This window comes from Marmota marmota, unplaced genomic scaffold, assembly GCF_001458135.2.
Source record: "Marmota marmota marmota unplaced genomic scaffold, marMar, whole genome shotgun sequence".
Classification (NCBI taxonomy): domain Eukaryota; kingdom Metazoa; phylum Chordata; class Mammalia; order Rodentia; family Sciuridae; genus Marmota; species Marmota marmota.
In genome coordinates, this window is record NW_026000174.1 from 63,620,782 (window position 1) to 63,639,708 (window position 18,927).

The 18,927-nt window shown below is 42.6% G+C and overlaps 1 long non-coding RNA gene across 1 annotated transcript; it reads right to left on the reverse strand.

The window, feature by feature from the left end:
* Positions 1-3,247: 3,247 nt before the first annotated feature.
* Positions 3,248-6,781, reverse strand: LOC125612128. Its single transcript, XR_007342450.1, has 2 exons — positions 3,913-6,781; positions 3,248-3,522 (listed from the first exon to the last, which is right to left on the reverse strand). It is a non-coding gene; the product is annotated as an uncharacterized LOC125612128 (long non-coding RNA).
* Between the last annotated feature and the right edge of the window lie 12,146 nt (positions 6,782-18,927).

Sequence of the window (18,927 nt, forward strand, 5' to 3'; positions counted from 1 at the left end):
CTAAGTAACCTGTAAAAGAGTCAGTGCAAGTTTGATGGCCCAACAGCCTGTGTGAAGCCGACAGAGAGTTAATGCAGAAATAACTCCAGTTAACTGGGTCAAAGTATAATTTGAAAAATTAAGGACAGTTTGGCTCTTTGCAAGAATAAGAGTCGGATGTTTGCTGAGCATTGCTTGCTTGTGTTTACTCCTGCAGTCCCAACAAATGTCTTGAACCACCCTTTCCCCAAAAATAAAAAAAAAAAAAAAAAAAAAAAAGTAAAAATAAAAATTCATGTGCTGTTTTCTGGTAGCAAAATAATGTGTGACAGACCACTGGCAGACTTAAGTGGAATACAACAAAAAAAAAGTTCCCTGGCTCTAGAGTCTTGGGGTTCAGCTGATCTGGGCTGGGTCTGGGTGGTTTCTGCTGGACCTGCTCACATGTCTGTCTGTGGTCAGCTGTGGGTGGGCTAGGCAGTTGTGATGATCTTGAGGTCCTTAATGTTGGCTAACCCATGATGACCTCAGGTGAAATGACAGGTTACTCAGCTCTGGGTCACATGATTCATCCTACAGTTGACTAGCCTGGGTCTGTTCACACCACAGAGGCAGAGGAGCAGGAGAGAAAAATCTCCAGTGTGCAATACCATTTTGAGCCTCTGCTTAGACTCCCACTGGGCAAAGAGAGTCATGTGACTGAGCCTGTGTGGAAAGTAATACAAGATTCTAGACAGAAGGTATGGCTAAGGCCAGGAGTGGAGCTCAGTGGAAGAGCATGTGTTGGGATGCTCAGGGGCCTGGATTCAATCCCCTGCACCAAAGGGGAAAAAAAGGCATAGATACAAGAAAGAGTGATCAAAAACAGGCGCTATTAATGCAGTGAGTCTTATCACACCAAACAGCAGTGACTCTGTGAGACTCTCATTCAGAGCCCTTTAGCACAGGGTCAGCAGACTTTTTGTGAAGGACCAGACAGCAAATATTTCCGATTTTTATGGTGAACCTCCTTGACCCTGACAAAGGAGCATGAAAGCAGCCATAGATGATACAGTACATAAAAAGAATAACCATGATGGCTATGTTCCAATAAAATTATTTATGGGCACTGAAACTTGAATTTCATAATATTCTTTTGTTCATTCTTTCAACCATGTAGAAATGTCAAAACTATTTTTAGCTGTAAAGGGCTAAACAAAAACAAGTTGAATTTGGCCTCAGGCCATAGTTTGCTGACTTCTTTAGAAGACTGGAATAAATCCTGTGGGAAGAGTATTGAAAAAATATAGGGACTACGGACACATCTGTGATCCCAGCCACTCAGGAGGCTGAGGATCACAAGTCTGAGGCCAGCCTCAGCTACTTAGACCCTGTCTCAAAAGAAATAAATCAAAAAGGCTGGGTATATAGCTCAGTGGTAGAGCAGTCCTACATTCAATCCCTAGCACCCCTCATAAGGAAGAGTCTAGGTAGGGATGGGGATATAGCAAGTTGGTAGAGTGTCTACCCCACAGGCACAAGGCCCTGAGTTCAATCCCCAGCACCACACACAAAAACAGTCAATCAGACATGAAGATTTTGACAAGTTAAAAAGGAAAAGGTAAGCCTGGCCCTGTGGTGCACACCTAGCTATACTAGCTAGCGACTCAGGAGGCTGAAGCAGGATGATCCCTTGAACCCATGCTTTGATACCAGCCTGGACAACATAGCAAGACCCTATCTCAAAAAAAAAAAAAAAAGAAAAGAAAAATGAAAAACAAAACTAATGAAATGCCTAAAGTTCTAACAAAGCCATCATCTGCATTTATTATACCTTTGTGGAAAAGGTTGAACAACAGCCTAATTTTAAATCTCTTCACAAAAATATAGGGATCACAAATAACAGGAACATTAAGAGCCTTTTGCTCATGGCAATCTCTTAAATAAATAGGCAATTTTCGGGGCTGGGGTTGTAGCTCAGTGGTAGAGTTCTTGTCTCGCACACGTGAGGCCCTGGGTTCAATCCTTGGCATCACATAAAAATAAAATCAAAATAAAGATATTGTGACCATCTACAACTAAAAAATAATTTTTTTTAAATAGGCAATTTTCTGTGCCCCAAAATAAATCAGGGCTAGATTCTTTCCTATTGTCTTTACAGCTAACAAAGTAGAACCAATTACCTGTTTCCTCATTCATAATATTTATGTCACCTTCTGGCCCTATAAGACTCTCGGATGTGTGTGTGTGTGTGTGCGCGCGTGTGCGTATGTGTGTTTTCCTTAATAGTTAATATAGTCACATGGCACAAAATTCAAGTTATAAAAAAGTTTAAACCAGGCACAGTGATGCCTGCCTTAAATCATAGTTTACTTGGGAGACTGAAGTTGGAGGATCACAAGGTACAGGCCAGCCTCTATCTCAGCAACTAAGCAATTATTCTTTCTTTTCTTTTTTTTAAAGACATTGATGAACCTTTATTTTATCCATTTATTTTTATGCAGTGCTGAGAATTGAACTCAGTGCCTCACACATGCTAGGCAAGAGCTGTACCACTGAGCCACAACCCCAGCCCATGAGATCCTTTTTTTTTTTTTTTGGTGTGCTGGGGATTGAATCCAGGGCCTTGTGCATGCGAGGCAAGTACTCTACCAACTGAGCTATATCCCCAGCCCCATAAGATCTTTTCTTTTTTTTTCTAAATATTTTTTTTAGTTGTAGATGGACACAATATCCTTATTTCATTTATTTTTATGTGGTGCTGAGGATTGAACCCAGGGCCTTATACATGCGAGACAAGCGCTCTACCACTGAGCTACAACCCCATCCCATAAGATCCTTTCCTTTTTTTTTTTTTTAATTTTATTTTTTAGAAGTAGTTGAACACAATACCTTTATTTTATTTATTTATGTGGTACTGAGGATCGAACCCAGGGCCTCGCACATGCTAGACGAGTGCTCTACCGCTGAGCCACAGCCCCAAGATCCTTTCTTAATAAATAATTTTATAGGACTGGGGGTATAGCTTAATGGTAGAGCACTTGCCTCCCATGTGTGAGGCCCTGGTTCCACCACTTCTCCTTAAAAATCTATAGTTATTCATAACTTTGTTTTTAAATTGCAGTTCTAGGATGGAGCCCAGAGCTTGCTCATGCAGGCAAGTGCTCTACCCCGAGACCTAAACTTTAGATCCCTAGACCTTACATACCTCTGTTCAACCCCAGGTTTGCAAAGCCCCCAGCATGCTGTTATACTGATTCCAGAGAAAGAACTTGGAGGACTCAACAGAGGGGGTTTGGATATTTTATTACGGACATACTCGTGGGCAGTGGCGGGTCAGGATATAATGGAGAACCGCACCTGCCCACAAGCAGGAGGAAGCACCTGCGGGATAGATGGCACGCCGAGGGCACAGACGGGTTCCTTCACATGTTTTGAGTACATGGCTTGGCTGCACAAACAAGGCTGTCCTGCTTTGATCTCCTCCTAAAGACTGGAGATAGGAAGGTGGCCAGCTTCCCTCCTCCTTGACCCACAACACATTCTTGGGAGTCCTTAGTTCACCTTCAGGAACAACAAGCCTTCTGGTCATTGACTTTTGTAACCTGACAACTTTCAACAGACAATGTAATAATATTGCAGAAACATTTTTACACAGAAAAAATTGCTATCATCCTATATCAATCACTTACTTCAAATCTTTGACAATATGCATATGCATTTTATGCACATTTGTGATTATGGGGAATAGGTGATAAAAACATTTCACTTTTTTGTTTGCTTACATTGTTGGGACAGCCAGAGACCCCCAAAAAAGCAGTACTCTTTAAGGGAGTAAAATCTTTGAGAAGGGAATGAGACAGGGATTATCATAGACAGGGCAAATGCGCTCCTAGGCCTTGACTCATGGCTTGTAAACTATGAAGAGCATGATACACGCCCTCTCCAACTTACCCACTCTCAGTCGTATTGGCCTCAAAAAACAAAACTAAAAAACAAACAAACAAAAAAAACCAGATATCTCATTAGAACTTGGAAGCCCTCCTCATAATTCTTGAAGGACAAAGAAAAAAAAAGGATAAAACTGCTACTTGCCATGATTTGTGTTTTCTTTTACTCTCCCCCTGTGTGTTTTCTTAACTGTTCTCTTGCTGCTGCAACTCATCCTTAGCACAAGACAGAGATGTTTATATAGGACGCAACTTCGACATGAGAAGAGATATGCAATATTTGGCGCCAGAATGACTGGCTAACTATGCGTCCTGCAAAGTTAAAGTGCAGGGGAAAAAACTATGAAGTATACCTAAACTCAATTAGCATTCCTAAACCTTAGTCCCCTTGCAAAGACCCTTTCACCTGAATAAAACTAGCCATCTCCTTTGTCCTGGGAGCCAGCTTGACACTCTTGGTCAGTATTGTGTCTCCCTTCTTCTCCAGCAAGATGTCCCAATCAAGAGCCTTGTTCCCAGGGCAGTGGTGCCTTTATCAGATTCTTCTGAAGGAGAGCAGAAGAAACCACCCGCCAATAACTCTGGGGACATAATTTTTAAAATTTGTTCTCTGCCTGGATTTCTGTACATAGTTCCTAAACTCCTTGGAATTTCTAAAGTGGCAAGTGTCTTGTATGTTGATGATGATGGTGGCGGGGACTCTTGGATTGCCCCCATGTGGGCTGGGTGCCAGGGTGCCAACCATGTGGTCAGAGGGTTGGAACTTTCAATCCCCACCCCAACCTCTGGGGAGGGAAGGGACCTAGAGATTGAGTTAATCACCAAAGCCAAAGATCGAGTCAATTGTGCACAAGTATCGGAACCTCTGTGGAAACTCCAAAGGACAGGGCTCAGAGAGCTTCCAGACTGGTGAACACATCCAGGTACTAGGAGTGAAGCACCCCCAGCTGGAGGCGGCACGAAAAGTCTTTGACTGTTTTCCACACCTTGCCCTGGGCATCTCTTCCATCTGGCTGCTCCTGAGTTGTGTCCTTTATCATATATCAGCAATCTAGTAAGTAAACTATTTGTCTGAGTTCTGTGAAATTAAGTTTCTGGGAATGTAGCTCAGTGGTAAAGCACTTGCCTAGCATGTATGAGGCCCTGAGTTCCATCCTCAGCACACAAAAGCAAAAACCACATTACAATAGAATTTTTCAAACAAGTACCAGCTGGACAACTCCTCAAATGGAGGAAAAAAACAACAGATAAGCACAGGGAGGCTTATGAAATAAGGGCCATATGGGGCCTTTCAAAACAAGTCATTGCTTCTAACTTTTGTATCTTACCTAACATTCTCATGACTATTAGGTAAGCTTTCTGGGATGCGTGTTTGGTCTTGTTAACTATGCACAGCTTGACAAAAAACAGACCCCTCATTTGACTGATCTTCTCCCCAAGAATGCAGTAAGATACTATCTAGTGCAGTAGCCAAAATTTTCCCACTTTACCTTGCCCACCCATGTAATCCATGTGTTCCCTGAATGTATTGATTTACATTTATCTTTGTTCTCTACCTATAAACGTGATTACAACTTCTTTTCCTTGGAACCCTCATTCAGGGCATCTGTGCTTCTGGGGCCCAGGTCACTCATATTTGGCTTAGAATAAATTATTTTCTTGTTTCCTTCAAGGCAGTGCATTAGTTTGTGTAGACAATTCTGTAAGTTATCCTAACAAATAATCACTGAACTCAAGGATCCTTGAGTATTGTAGGAACCCCTGATTTATAGCCATTGGGTCAGAGGTGCAGAGGCAGGGACTTGGGATTGGCATCTGGAGCAGAGGCAGTCCTGTGGTCTCTCAAGCTGACTCCAGGTAGTGCCGGATGGAATTTGCAGGCACTCAGCTGGTGTCCAAGAAGTAGTCGGTAGGCAAAGCCCACACACTGTGTGTCAGAAGTGAAGCGCTGTAGGGCTGGGGACAGAGCTCAGCTGGTAGCTTGCCTTGCGTTACAAGGCCCTGGGTTCAACCCCAGTACCACACACACACACACACACACACACACACTGTTGTGACTATAGAGGAAACGTTTCATTTCCCCTCTTATTCTCTTAGCAGCAGCAATGTTTTATGATATGATATAAATGAACTCCTAAGGAGCATTGATGTTTGAAGTTCAGAGGGAGGAAATGAGCACTTTAAAAGTGCTTACAGAGTTCTCCACTTTTAGTAGGATGAAGTTGCTTCTAGCTAACCAATCTCCAGTCACGAACTAGCAAAACCAAATAAAATTTTAAAAGTCTCAGCTGCTGAAGGAAGGAGAACCAGAGGGCCCAAAATTCTAGAGTAGGGATAATCACAGAGAAGCGAGCTGAGCATTGCAACATGCTTTTTCCTGGGGCATTTGCTGATTCTGGATTTGAGCAAGAGGCTAACAATCCAAGCATTGCCCGGAGGGTAGAAGCCGATGACCAGAGAAGCCAGTGGCACTGAGCAGTCTCATAACACCGGAGGGGCAAAACTAGGGGCTTGAGGAGCCTTAAAATCACAACAAACTTTTGGCTTGAGATATTTACCAAAAATCTGAGGTAGAAGCTATAACAAACTAAGCCTCAAACTCTGAAAAGCAGAGAAATTTTGACTGATTTGCTGCTGATTAGAATTAAGAGCCCACTAGGGCCAGGGTGCATCTACAGGGCTTTCATCTGAGGGCTCAAAGGAGCTCCTCACTAGAAACACAATTAAACAGACAGGCTAAGGCTCATCAAAAGTACAGTGCTAAAGCAGGGCATGGTGGTGCATGCCTGTAGTCCCAGCGACTTGGGAGGACAGGTAGTGGGGATCACAAGTTTAAGGCCATCCTGGGGCAACTTGGCCCATATCTCACAACAAAAAATAAAAAGGGCTGGGGATGTGGGCTGGGGTTGTGGCTCAGTGGTAGAGTTCTTGTCTCGCACACGTGAGGCCCTGGGTTCAATCTCCAGTACTGGGGGGTAGGGAGGGGGGAGGAAAAGGAAAAGAGAATCTCTCACTGTAGTCCCACATCATATAGTCTCTGGTTGGATTAAGATGACCAGCTTCCCTTCTATGTGTCTAGTAACGGAAATGGTGGAAGAAAAACAAACTAGAAAAGCTGAGATTTTTTTTTATACATAATTTCTGCATCTAAAGAAAATTACTAACATGCTAAGTGATAGGATCATATTATATAAAACCAGAGAAAAGATAGAAAATAGAAACAAGATCCAAATGTTGGAAAAAAGCAGGCAAGGAGTTATCTAGGGTGGGATGCTCCAGAAAATATACGAAAATATGGAGGAAAGACTATTTGAACTACCCTCCGGGACTCTGTGTCCAGTGATGGCTGAGTTAGATCCTAGGAAGGAGTCGCTCCACTTACAGCTATGAAATCTGGGCACGACACAAAAGGCAGCTACTAGAAGACACTGCAAAATGAAGGGAAGGCAGTCACCAGGGAGCCCATACACACAAGAGGAAGCTGATGTCTTTACAGGGGCACGTGGGGACTGGGTTTTCACACCATCCTGTAGGAGGTCCCTCCCTCCAACCTTGTCATGACGTGCACTGCCCATGTGATGGGGTCGGGGGTATGATGCTGGAAACCTTTCTTATGTTTGCTGCTGGTACCTTGGCATCAGGCAAAGCTGTTAGCATGCAGCAGTTAGCGAGGAATGGGCAGGAACCAGAGAAAGGAGGATGACTGTAAAAGGTCTCCTGGCGCAGAGGACTCAGTACCCATCGTGCATTGACCTACCCCATTTTGCAAGGAGGTAACCATTAAGCACAGGAATCCCGCCTTCTATTGTGTTGGGTGGGGCTATGGAGGAGATCCATCTGGGTGGGTGGGCAAGTAACCCAAAACCCATCATCCTGGACCTGCGGCCAGCAAATTGGCATGGATCCTCTTTCGCAGGGCACACATCCTGTTTTCAAGGTAGCACAAGCTATGACTGGCAGCACCAAGGTCAGCTGAGGGCAATAAGGGCTTCCCTGGGTGGCACCAGACCAGAAAGGGCAAAAGGAGCCAAGGGCACAGACACAGGCACAAAGGGCAACAACTGCACCAGCACTGGAAAAGGAGTGACGAACTGTCACGCCAAAGTTTCAGACCTCTTGGAGATCACACCCTTCCAATAAAAGCCCCCAAGGCCAACCATTCCTGCACAGTCGGCCTCTTACTGACTTGCTATCTCGAACTCCCATGTGTACCTTCCCTTTGCAATAAACCTGCTTTAAGTGCTCTGTATCTCACTGTGATTCTGTCCTGCACCCAGGTAGTGCCCTAATCTCAGGCATTAACACCCAAGAACCGAGGACCACTCGGCTGTCTACTTTGAACACCGGGCAACAGCGCGTTGTGGAGGGCATGCTGGTAGAAGACCACAGAACAGGAGCCCCGAGTTAGGCCCCAGAAGTCAGGAAATATGGGAATCCAGGGAAGGAAAGAGCCAGACAGGGAAATTCCCAGATTTCACCTACGTAAGTCATTTTCAAAGCTCTGAATTACACATACACGATTCACACTCAAAGCAACCCCTTTAAAGAAAAGCAATGTAGGCTCGGTGTGTAGCTCAATGGTAGAGCATCTGCAATTCCCAGCATTGCAAAAGGAAAACAATAACAATAATGAAACAGGAACTCTAAGCCTGGTTTGCAGTGCTACCCACCCAAGGTAACTACCCCATGAAACTTGGGAGAAAAATAACAGAAACCAGAGTCCCCGCAATTTAACACTCAAATCTGCCACTATCTGGGATAATTCGGATAATCTCAGATATTGGAACTGACAAGGATATCAAAACTTCTGTGAAAATATGTTTTTAGTGCCTAAAGACAGGAAACCTCAACCATGAAACGAATTATTTTTTTAAAAAACAGATTTTAAGAGGAAATACAATAATGATCAATGAACTAGAGGAAGGCAGACAACAGAAACTATCCAAACAGAAGAATAAAGGAAAAGGAAAACGGCACCCGCCTCGGGGCCTGGTTAGATAACATCAGAGAGCCTAACACACAGTCACTGGGGCCCCAGGAGGCAGAGAGAAAGATGAGCAGAAAAAATATTTGCATCATTATCCAAAGTACATGTATGAAGACACAAATTGGGAATCAACCTACTTTATATACAAACAGAAATATGAAAAATTGTGGTATATATGTGCAATAAGAATTGTAATGCAAAAAAACACAAAGTACATGTATAAAGATATGAATTGGCGTGAACATACTTTATATACAAAGATATGAAAGATTGTGCTCTATATGAGTAATAAGAATTGTAATGCATTCTGCTGTTGTGTATTTAAAAAAATAAAATCAATAAAAAAAGAAAAAATATTTTAAAAAATAATAGCCAAATATTTCACAAATCTGGTGAAAGAAATTTACAGATTTGAGATATTCAGTAAACACAACTTGAAACAAACACACACACACACACAAAGGTATATCTGGGCATATCATCATCAAAGTATTGAAAACTAGAGATGGAAAGCAAATCTATTTGTTTGTTTTTGGTGCTGGGGATCCAAACCCAGGGCCTCAAATATGTCAAGCACATGTTCTAACTACTAAGCCCAAACCCCAAGAACAAATCTTTTTTTTTTTTTTTTTTTCTGGTACTGGGATTGAACCCAGGGGCACTTAACCAATGAGTTACATACATTCTTGGCCCTTTTTATTTTTCATTTTGATACAGAGTCTCATAGTTGCTTAGGGCCTCTCTTAGTTGGGAGGCTGGCCTTGAACTTGCAATCTTCCTGCCTCAGCTTCCTGAGTGCGTGGGATTACAGGTGTGTGCCACCACACCTTGCCCAAGGTGTGGTGGCACACGCCTGTAATCTTGAAAGCAGCATGAGAAAAACCACAAACTACACACAGAGGAATAGCTTTTAGTTGACTTTTCACTAGAAATCACAGGCCGGAAAAGAGTATTTTAGAATAACTCTAAAATGTTAAAGGTAAAAGATTCACTCAAAATTCTATATTCATCAAAAATTGACTTCAGCATGCACAAGGTCCTAGATTAAATCATCAGTACTGCAAAACAAACAAAACCAAAAAACCCACAAAATTTCAAGAATGAAGCTGAAATAAGATGTTGTCATATACAAGAAAACTAAGAGCACTGGATGGTGTAGGGATGGAAAAGGGATGATTCCTTTCCTGCCCATCACGCCAGGTCATGGACTGCACCCCTGTAACAAACAACAGGTGGACAAGAGGAAAGCTAACACATTTATTTGACCTTAGTTTTATATGAGATAAGACTTCAGATGGAAGACCCAAAGGACAGGAAGGAACCGTTCATCCATGTTCACGCTTAGGTGCAATGAAGAGGGACAGCTTGGTACAAATGTGTCTGCACAAGAAGGGTCTGAGCTGATGGAAACAGCCGGTGTGGGCACCCAGACAGACCCAGGCCTGTCTGCTAAGATGCTCTCAGCCCCGGGTTCTAGCATTTCCTCCTCTTGGGTGTGAGGCAAGGTCTCTCTAGAATGAGGCTCTTGATTTCTTTATGGACAGTATTATAAGGAAAGACTATGGGGCTTAAGGAGAGAGAGTTAGAAGAATATTTTTAGGTTTTATGGCTGGCTTTGGGGAAAGGGGGCTCTGGGTTATGTGATCTGTCTTGGAGAACAGCGTTCTAGTTTCTAGGGCTTGCCTTGGGAGACAATAAGGAGCAAAAGACATGCAGGCAAAAAAAAAAAACGAGAGAAACTTTGCTTCAGAGGCCTTCATTTTGGAGTATAATTTTCTGAGGCCCCACACTGCCAACAGTCCTCTAAGAAACCCTAAAGGTTTTCTTTGGCTTGAGGGGAAATGAAAAGATGGAAACTCGGATCCTCAGAAAGGAATGAAGCACAACAGAAATATTGAGTATCTGAGTAAATAAACATAAAGATCTTTCCTTCCTTCCATCCCTCCTTCCTTCTTTTTTTTTTTTAAACAGAGGTCTTTATAATTTTATTTTTTTAGAGAGAGAATTTTTATTTATTTTCTTAGTTTTCGGCAGACACAACATCTTTCTTTGTATGTGGTGCTGAGGATCGAACCCGGGCTGCACACATGCCAGGCGAGCGCGCTATGGCTTGAGCCACATCCCCAGACCCTTCCATCCTTTCTTGAGATGAGGTTTCCCTATGTTGCCCAGGCTGGTCTCCAACTTCTGGGCTCAACCAATGCTACGGGCTCAGCCTCCCAAGCAGTTGACAATACAGGTTTGGGCCACTGCACCCAAATGAAGATTATTTTCAATTTTTCTGTTTTTTTCAATTAATTCACTTACAATATCTAAATACAGAATGATAATTTTTCAAATACAAAGAATATTTACCAATAAGCAAGATATGCTGGGCCATAAAACAATTCTCAACAAATTTAAAAGAACAAATTTAAATAAATTTAAAGAATAAAGAGAATTTCTTTGCTGAGTGCCATGGCGCATGCCTGTAATCTCAGTGGCTCCGGAAGTTGAGACAGGAGGACTGTGAGTTCAAAGGCAGCCTCAGCAATTTAGTGAGGTCCTAAACAACTTAGCAAGAGCCTGTGTCAAAAGAGAAAAACTCTGGGATGTGACTCAGTAACCACTGAGTGACTCCAGGTTCAATCCCTGGTACCAAAAAAAGAAGAAGAAAGAAGAAAGAAGAGGAGGAGGAGGAGGGGGAGGGGGAGGGGGAGGAGGAGGAGGAGGAGAAGAATTATTATTATTATTCTTTGACAATAATGGAGCTGAGTTAGAAATCAGTAAGATAGGTAGATGATTTGGTCTGGGCCAGATCAGGATACAGAAACCACACAGTAATTGAAACATGGAAAGGTTTTTGTTTGTTTGTTTGTTTGTTTGTGTTGCTAGGGATTAAACCCAGGGCCTCAGATATACTAGACAAGCACTCTACGACTAAGCTACACCCCAACCTCACATGGCAAGTTTAATGAAGAATTATTAAGCAATAGCCAGGCAAAGGGGTACACGCCTATAATTCCAGCCACTCAGGAGGCTGAGACAGGAGGATTGCAAATTCAAGGTCAGTCTGGGCAACTTAGACCCTGACTCAAAATAAAAAATAAAAAGGGCTGGGGGTGTAGCACAGTGGTAGAACAAACCTGGGTTCAATCCTCAGTATCAGAAAAGAAGAAGAAGAAGAAAAAAAAGACTTTGGGTTTTATTCTGAGGGAGGTGAAAACTTCTGGAAGGTTTGAGCAAGGACTTAAATGTTATTGAATTTGTTTGAAAAGGTAATTTTGCTTCTTTGGTCAGGCCATAGGGGATGTGGCTCAGTAGTGGAGTGTCCCTGGGTTCAGTCCGCAGTATGGAGGAGAGGAGGAATTATTAAATGATGATAGAAGAACTATAAAGATGTGAAGAGAAGAACAGCCAAGGAGGGGGCTGGGGCTGGGGCTCAGTGGGAGAGCACTTGCTTAGCATGAATGAGGGGCTGGGTTCAATCCTCAGCACCACATAAAAACAAATAAAATAAACATATTGTGTCCATCCACAACTAAATAAAATAAAAATAACTGACTTGACAGAGTCCCCTTCCCCAGGCTGCGTTCAGACCACACTGTAGTCCACTGAGTGTTAGAGAAAAGTCATTGGTTTGCCACTGGTTTGCTGCCAGAGCTGATTTACAGTTGCCTGGCAAGATACAGCCCCTGCTCCAGGACACAGCAACCGAGGCGAGTGGGCAGTTGTGCAAGTAGCATAGGGACATCGCCTGCAGGAACAAGGCCCAGAGCACACAGCACCCATGTTGGGAGGCATGAGGAACACCCCTCCTAGACCCAGTGAGTGGAGGCCATTGTGCAGATTCGCAAGGAGCTGGAGTCCTGTAGTCCACACAGCGCATGCGGAGTCAACTCTGAGGGGAGCAGAAAAACTGAGTTAGTGAGCAGACATACAGAGGGAGGTGGGACACTGCTGTGGAGCAAGGCATCCATTCCTGGAGGGCTTTGGGTTTTAAAACCATCCAGGGCATAGGTAACCCAAGGCGGTGGGGCAGGTGCACAGAGGTTAGCCCTGGGTGCAAGGCCTGGAGTATGCAGCAACCTTGACAGGAGAGCCCTAGCAAGGAAAGCACCGAGCCTCGCCCAAGTCCGCGAGTTTTCCCAGTGCCTGCCTGTGGCATGAAGAGGAGCAGAGCACCACCAGATGTCCCCCAACACACGCACTCCTGATGGAAAGCTAACCAGAGCACAGTGAAGCCAGGAAGCAAGCCCTCATCTTCCTGCACTGTTCCTCCAGTGCCCTCTACTGACCAAGTGCAACACTGCAGGCACTGAAAGGCGGAAATGCCCAGTCTATTTATTATCCCACCTAAGGTGCTCAAGAATGAATACCCAGCTGAAGGCAAGGGAGTACCACACTAGGAAACCACTAAACATTTAGAAATGAAACAATACCCCTTAAATAATCCATAAGACAAATAACAAACCATAAGGGAAATCATAAAATACTTTGAACTGAATGATAATTAAAACCCAACCTATATCAAAATGTCTGTGATGCCCTTTTTATCAGAAAATAAAGAAGAAAGCCTGGTGCAGTGGCCCATGGTTATAATGCCTGTGACTCAGGAGGCTGACATGGTTGGATGGCAAGTTCCAGGTCAGCCCAGGAAACTTAGCAAGACCCTACCTCAAAACAGAAAATAAAAGAGGGCTGGGAACGTAGCTCTATGGTAAAGCACCTCGGGGTTAAATCTCCAGTACAAAGAAAAAAAGAAGAAGATATTAGTGATTTTACATACATTAAAGGAATTTGTCCGGGGTGGAGGGAGGTACCGGGGATTGAACTCAGGGGCACTCAAGCACTGAACCATATCCCCAGCCCTATTTTGTATTTTATTTATTGTTTTGTTTTGTTTTTTTGGTACCAGGGATTGAACTCAGGGGCACTCGACCACTGGGTCACATCCCCAGCCCTTTTTTTTTTTTTCATATTTTATTTAGAGACAGGGTCTCACTGAGTTGCTTAGTGCCTCCCCTTTGCTGAGGCTGGCTTTGGACTCAGATCTTCCTGTCTCAGCCTCCAGAATCTCTGGGATTACAGGTATGTGCCACCACGCCTGGCAGGATTTGGTTATTTTGAATTTGTGCACACTCACACAAATTCCAGGTTTACATGGCTTCATCAATAAATTCCTCCAAATATTTAAATAAAAAATAATACTTATAAATCTTTTCCAGGAATTAAAAAGAGAAGACAAGCTTTTTCTTTCATTTTATGAAGCTAACTTAACCTTGATCCACAACTTGACATGGTTCCGGCAAGAAAGTAAAATTACAGACTAATCTCTCATGAGCATATGTAAAAACTTGAAAAAAATATTAACAAATGAAGTTCAGTAATATAAGAAAGATAATCTATCTGTACCGGGAGCCTCTGAGACCAAGGGAGGTTCATGCACTGCTAGGAGGACTCACAGGACTTGGCATGCAGTTGTACTCAAGCTGTGACTTTACAGGGGAAAAAGAAAGCAGAATCAGCAGAGGAGAAACATGCGTGGGCTGCAGTCCAAGGAGCGCAGGAATGTATTTCCAAGGTCCTCTCCTAGCGGAATCACAGTCCTGCTCAATCCTTCAGCAAAGAGTTCCCACAACGCACATGAAATGTTGTCTACAGGGAAACTCACAGATTCAGTGTCTAAGGTTTTTATCAGGAGCTGATTACCCAGGCACATTCTGCCTACCATGTACCAAAATTCCAGACTCCCTGAAGGAAAACAGATTTTCATTATAAGCCATTCTTTGAACAGTTTAGGCACAGGAGGTCACTTTGGATTCTTGGGAACGCTTCCAAACTCCAAGTTCCCAAATGCCAGCCAAGAGCCAACCTTGCCAACAGGCCTTTCTAGGATAGTATTGTCACAACTTTTTTTTTTTTTGTACTGAGAATTGAACTCAGGGCCTCATGAATACTAGGCCAATGCTTTCTACTGAGCTACACTCTAGCTCTTTTTTAAAAAATTTGAGATAGGAGGCGCCAAAAACATATATACTGGAGAAGAGAGAGTCTTGTCAACAAATGGTGCTAGGCAAACTGGAAATCCACATGCAGCAAAATGAAATTAAGCCCCCATCTTTCACCAGGCACAAAACTCAACTCAAAGTGGATCAAGGATCTAGGAATTAAACCAGAGTAATAGAATAAAAAGTAGGACCAAATCTTCACCACATCGGATTAGGTCCCAACTTCCTTAATAAGACTCCGATGGTGCAAGAAATAAAATCAAGAATCAATAAATGGGATGGATTCAAACTAAAAAGCTTCTCAGCAAAAGAAACAATCAGTGAAGTGAATAGAGAGCCTACAGAATGGGAACAAATTTTTACCACATGCACATCAGATAGAGCACTAATCTCTAGGATATATAGAGAACTCAAAAAAACTTAACACCAAACAAACAAACAAACAAACAAATAACCCAATCAGTAAATGGGAGGAAATGAACAGACACTTCTCTCAGAAGATGACATACTATCAATCAACAAACATGAAAAAACGTTCAACATCTCTAGCAATTAGAGAAATGCAAATCAAAACTAAGATTTCGTCTCACTCCAGTCGGAATGGCAGCTATTAAGAACACAAACAACCAACAATAAAAAAATTAAAAAAAAAAAATAAAAAAAAAAAAAAAAAAAAAAAACACAAACAACACAGACTGGGGTTGTGGCTCAGTGGTACAGCACTCGCCTAGCATGTGTGAGGCCCTGGGTTCGATTCTAGGCACCAAATAAAAATAAATAAAATAAAGCTATCGTGTCCAACTACAACTAAAAAAAAAAAAAAAAGAATACAAACAACAATAAGTATTGGCGAGGATGTGGGGAAAAAAGGAACACTCATGCATTGCTGGCCTGTAAATTGATGTAAACAATATGAAAAGCAGTATGGAGATTCCTTGGAAAACTTGGAATGGAACCAGCATTTGACCCAGCTATCCCACTCCTTGGTTTATACTCAAAGGACTCAAAAACAGCATACTGCAGGGACACAGCCACATCAATGTTTACAGCAGCACAATTCACAATAGCTAAATTGTGGAAGCAACCTAGATGCCCTTCAGTAGATGAAAGGATAAAGAAACTGGTATATATACACAATGGAATATTACTCAGTATTAAAAGAGAATAAAATCATGGCATTTGAGGTAAATGGATGGAGTTGGAGAATATTATGCTAAGTAAGCCAATCCCAAAAAACTAAAGGCTGAATGTTTTCTCTGATATGTAGATGCTGATCCATAATGGAGATGTGGGGGGAGCATGGGAGAAATGGAGGAACTTTAGATAGGGCAAAGTTAAGGGAGGGTAAGGGAAGAGGCAGGGGGTAGGAAAGATGATGGAATGAGAAGGACATCATTACACTACGTACATGTATGAAGACACGAATAATGGTGTGACTCTATTTTGTGACCAAGAGACATGAAAAATTGTGCTCTATATAGGTACTATGAATTGAAGTGCATTCTTCTGGGCTGGAGTTGTGGCTCAGGGGTAGAGAGTTTGCCTATCATGCATGAGGCACTGGGTTCGATCCTCAGCACCACATAAAAATAAAGATATTGTGTTCATCTATAACTAAAAAATAAATATTAAAAAACAAAAAAGAAATGCATTCTTCTGTCATGTTTAACAAATTAGAATAAATAAATAAATTAAAAAAAATTTGAGACAGGGTCTCTCTAATTTGCCCAGGTTGGCCTCCAACTTGAGATCCTACTGCCTCAAGTTACTAAGATTAAGGTATGCATCACTACACCTGGCCTATTTTAACTCTTTCCTGCACAATTTAATAACCAAATGGTTTGTTTCCAGAACAGTAAGATTGGTTATACTCTGGAATAATCAATGTAATAATCCATTATATTAGCTGAGTAAAAGGAAAAAAAATCATATGGTCATCTCAATAAATACAGAGAAAGCACTTAATAAAATGTGCTATAAGCCTTTAAGCAAACTAAAAATAGACTTTATTAATCTTCTGAGTATCTATAAAAATCTATAGTATATATTAATGATGAAATATTAAATACTTCCCCTTGAATTTGATCTAAGAATTTGATCTCCAACATACACACACAAAAAAAAAAAAAAAAAAGAAAGAGAGAAAAAAAGGAGACAGTATTTCAGATAATATCCATTATTACCACTTCTACTCAACTTTATATTGGAGGTCTTAACTAGTGCAATAAGGCAAGAAAAAGAAATTGAAGGTATAAGGATTGAAAAAGAAGTAAAAATGCTGTTAATGTGTTATGTACATAAAAAGCCAGATGTATCTAGCATGACCCATCAGGAATAATCAGTTTAATAAGGCCACTGGATATTGGAACAGTCTGCCATGGGCCCGCAGAAGCCCTGTACATTCTTACTGAGGGTCCTCAAAGGCCTTAATACTGAGCACACAGATAGTTCAGTAGGTCAAGGCAACCATGTGACTACTGTGCAATTTCTCCTTCCCCAGAGGAAGGGGCTTAGTCTGATTTGCTGCTTGCTAAAAAAAAAAAAAAAATGTGTTGAGCCCTTGGCCCTGGGCTTCTCAGCTGTGGCAAAACTGATTGTTCATGCCACCATCTGGGCTCACTGAGTTATTCATAGACTTGAGGACAGATGATCCAGGCTGCCATGATGAGGCTTCTGTTGTTTGCTGTGTTGTGAGTGATTTGGTCTCAGTGTCCATTTTTGTTACTTATGGAATTGTGGCATACTCTGACATGGATCAGCAATATTTTTCTTAAAGAGTTAGATGTTATTTAAGTCACTTTTCATCATACAATGCAAAAATACTACCTAATATGTAAATGTTGGGTATGGAAATGGTCCCCATTTTAAACTTTATTTACAAAATAAGTAACTGGCCCATCTTCCTTCCATCTGAGGCTCAGAGTAGGAATTTGTCTAATAGCTTTTGTCTAGTAAGTAATAGAGATGGGGGTGGAAGATCTGAACCCGTTTTCTCCTTATTTATCACTTTGCTAGAGGGACCCTAATAAAATGTAGTTGAAGTTGAGGCAGTAGCACATGCCTGTAATTCTCAGCTACTTGAGAGACTGAGGCAGGACAATTGCAAGTTCAAGGTCAACCTCAGCAATTTAGTGAAAACTTGTCTCAAAAAATAAAAGAAGGCTGAAGATGTAGCTCGGGGGTAGAGTATCCCCAGGTTCAATCCCCAGTAGGGCTTTCCCTGTCCTCTAGCCTGCAGTTTTGCCAATGGAAGGCTCAAGCAGAGATCAGGGTGCAGAAGAAGTTGGGAGGCATAAAGGTCGGACATTTTCCCACCAGCTTCCCAGGCCTTCCCAGGCCCGGTGAGAGGCCCGCTACACACAGTACTTTCTCCAGGTTCAGGGAGTTGCTCAAGCCTATAGCGGTAACAAGACTGACCCACCCACACTTCAACTAGCCAGGTGAGTCACTCTTCTCCAATTATCCAGTTCAAGTTTGCCATCTGTTACCTGCCTGCCATGCCCTGACTGACAAAGGGCTAATCTCTTGGAAACTTCTTTCAATTTCCACCTGGGAGCACTTTGTCCTCTCAACTTCCATTGCACTTTATGAGTCTGGTGACCACGTTTTAGCTTTGCATGTCTCATTTATTTCTGCTCCTGGAAAAGACGCTCTATTTCCGACTCATTCTGGTGACTGTAACTCCTAGTACATAAATCGGCCGCAGGAAGGGCAATGTCTAACCTCCGGCCCGCATCTGTACAGCACCGTCGCGCGTACCGTTTCTCGTTTTTCACACGCTGATAGAAGAGAATCGTGGGACCAGGGTCCATCCTCTGGTGACACTACAGCAACTGGCCTCTTATGCTCAAAGTCCTGTAACCCAGGATAAGGAGTGTCCAAAGCTGGCCCTGCCTCTGTCCCCAGGAATTGCGGACAATAGGCTTCGAGAGTTGCCACTGTTCTCGCTCAGGGTGACGCTGACACCCGACCAAACGCCATTTGCTGGATTCCTCCCGCGCTTGCGTAGTGGACCCGCGATCGCGCGGGGTAACCATAGAGT